General features: G+C 48.7%; 1 protein-coding gene across 1 annotated transcript in view; it reads right to left on the reverse strand.

Annotated features, from left to right (window-relative positions):
- Nucleotides 1-3,198, reverse strand: part of LOC144243740 (lipopolysaccharide-binding protein-like) — a 38,946-nt gene that overhangs the window by 7,935 nt on the left and 27,813 nt on the right.

Raw genomic sequence — 3,198 nt, forward strand, 5'->3', positions numbered from 1 at the left:
TCCGGTTTATGAATAAGGTCAAGTTTTATGAACCTTTGGAGCCTGTGTGCTCTAGCGGTATAAACATGGTTAAGGGCTGTGCTTCCTGGAGAGCTCCCACACTTCTTGTGAAACCTAGAGTTCTGTTAAGCCCGCCGCAAGTTTGGTTCTCTGCCAATTCCACTCTCTTCTCTTTAATGGGACTACATCTTGGGGCTTTTGTCCTTAAGATCCTCTTTGGAGGCTTTGTGAATGAGACCAGCCACTTCCCAGGGAGGTTGGGATTTTCTCTCTTCCCCTGGGGTGAGCCACCATATGGCTTTCTCCAGAGCAAGATGCATCTTTCCTTTATCAGTGGCCCTCAACATGGTGCTCTTTTACCCACCTCAGGGGGACTTTTGGTAATGTCTGGACACATTTTTGGTTGGCACGATTGTGTGTGTTACTACCACCTAGTCCCTGGAGGCCTGGGGGTTGCTAATCATCCTACAGTGTGAAAGGACAGTCCCCCACAACAGAGAATTATCTGACCTAAAGTGTCCATCATGCGGAGGCTGAGAAACGGTTTCAATCAAGCCTTTTCTATGGCATCTCTCACCGTCTCTGCATCTCAGCCATAAACCACGATGTGAATGGTGCTTCCAAGAACTGTACAGTGCACAGCCTGCACAACCATATGGGGCAGCCCTGCAAATCCACAGGGAAAGATGGGCACAGGTATGCTTCAGGGGTAAGCCTGGCACCGTGCTTCACGGAAGGAAGGAGAATGGATGTGAGAGAAGGACACACACACACGCACACGCACACACACGCACACACACAGGCAGAGCAGCAGGACAGAGTCCAGAGTTGTGGTAGAATTCCATTCCCTGGTACTTACCATCTGGAGGCCTGGCTCTTCCCCTGCCCTTCCACTAGTTTGCTTCCATGATCAAGTTTCCTGTTTTTTGTATCAGCCCAGTTAAGCTCGGTGTCTGTCACCTACAACCCACAGCATCCTGGCTAAAAGGCCGAGTCTTTTCTAAGCTTCCAACATGCCCACTTACGATTAGCGTTATTCCATTACGAACCCACCCCTTGCATGAGGCCCAGTGGATATTGCCTTCTTTACGAAGACTTGCCTGCTTGTGATGCCGGCCTAGCTGACGGAGGAGTCGGTAATCAAGGTGACACACTGAACTCTAATCAGCCTTTGTTCACAGCTTTCAGACGATAATCCATTCTCAGAAGCTCAGCCTTATTTGTCAATCTGCATGCCTGTCTGCTGACATTAAAACTAAAGCAGCAGGCACACTTCTGCCGGTGTGAGAAGTAGTGTGTGTGTGTGTGTGTGTGTGTGTGTGCACGCGCGTGCGCGTGCATGTGCACATGTGTGAAGTGGGCCTTTTTGATTGGAGGAGACGTGCTTTTCCTGAAGGTCTAGGAAAATAGCCGAGGTTGTCCAATGGCCTTGGCCAAGAAAACCAGGGGAGCCCGCTACTGCCAGAAGATGCAGAAACAGAGAATGAGGGAACAGAAGAGGAGGATGGACAGCGGTTATAGTTGCTCTCGTATAGCCGATGATTAGGGCAACAGAGGAGATGGAATACTTTACAGGGAAATTGTAACTTTCATAAGTAACTGAGCATTCGAGGCAAATATTTCACTTCAGTTCATTGTCTTTCACCATCCTTGCTGACCATCTCGCACCTTCACTCTTAGGCACCTTGGAGTTTTCTAGTAAGGTCATCAGACATTGCTGGCTCATTGCCTGGACCTTCCGAGATAAAAAACACAACACCTCTGTGATCTCATCATAGGTATGATGTTGGTTGATGGTTCAAGACAGATTTTTTTAAAATTTGAAAGTTTGTCATCCTACTTCTGGTATATTAAAGGAGTTTTAATAATCAGGAGAGTGGATGGCGATGACCACTGTCATCTAGCCTAGGAGGAGCCAAGAATTGCCCTGAGCACGTTCCATACTTCATTTCAGTCATCATGAACTCAAATGACGTGTACAACTAAGTCATCTGACATGTTCAAGGTTGAGCAGGATGCTTTGGGTGGCGTGGAGATGGGCCACTGCTCGTGCCATTTTAAGACCGAGAAATCTGGGGTTTGGAGAGTTTCTGTAAATTGCTGGAGCCAAGTTGGTGGAGCCACAGTTTGCGAACAGCTCAGACTTGACTGCAGTCTGTGCTGTTTATTACCCGGGGGCCAGGGAGGACATGTTAGTACATTTCCTAATTGTAAACCAGACTTGGTGTAAGTCCTCTTTGTTCTACAAATAGATGAATTGTTCTTCTTTTTTTTTAATGTTTATTTTTGAGAGAGAGAGGAGGAGGGGAAAAGCGATGGAGGGAAGGAGGGAGAGAGAGAGAGAGTGTCCCAAGCAGACACCATGCTGTCAGTGCAGAGCCCAACTTGGAGCTTGAACTCACAAACTGTGAGATCATGACCTGAGCTGAAATCAAGTGTCAGGTGCTTAACCGACTGAGCCACCCAGGCACCCCATTAGTGGATTGTTTTTTTAGACCCCAGGTGGGCAAGCTGTGGCCCACTGCTCATATCTGGCCTGCTGCCTTTTTTTGTAAATAAAGTTTTATTGAAACACAGCCACCCTTACTCATTCGCTGCCTGGCTGTTCTCTGCTACTGGGGTGGCAGTGATGAGTAGTTGTGACAGAGACTGTATGTGTGGTAAAGCCTAAAAGATTTACTCTCTGGCCCTTTCCAGGAAAAGTCTGCCAGCCCCTGTTTTCAGCTCTAAGCTTCATGAAGACAGAGGCTGTGCCTTTTTCTCTCTTTGATCCCACCTCCCACGCCACCAAGCCCAGAGACAGAATCCAGTGCGGAAAAATCCTTAGCAAATTGACACTGAGGTCTGTTGAATAAATGTGTAACCCGTATAGTGGCCGGGTGATCTCTGCTCCCACTTCAATAAATATTATGCACCAAGGAAGTGGCAGCACAAGGCATTGAGCCGGCTCCGTCTGACTCTTGCTTCTGTGACCCCAGCACCCAAGGACACATGGGACTAAGTCGTGTTGTGTGGTGAGCAGGATGCTGTGAGCTGTGCGGTGACCAGATGCTGCTCGTGCTTGCCTCCTTTACTGAAGTTTATTCCAGCGGCCAGCAGGTTAGGTAGCCAGGGGCGACTGCCCGGAGTGAGACTAAGGACAGCTGTGAGGAAGCCACAAAGGGGCACAAGAAGGAGGAGGGGGAGGAGACGGGGGCG

This window comes from Crocuta crocuta, unplaced genomic scaffold, assembly GCF_008692635.1.
Source record: "Crocuta crocuta isolate KB4526 unplaced genomic scaffold, BGI_CrCroc_1.0 scaffold248, whole genome shotgun sequence".
Classification (NCBI taxonomy): domain Eukaryota; kingdom Metazoa; phylum Chordata; class Mammalia; order Carnivora; family Hyaenidae; genus Crocuta; species Crocuta crocuta.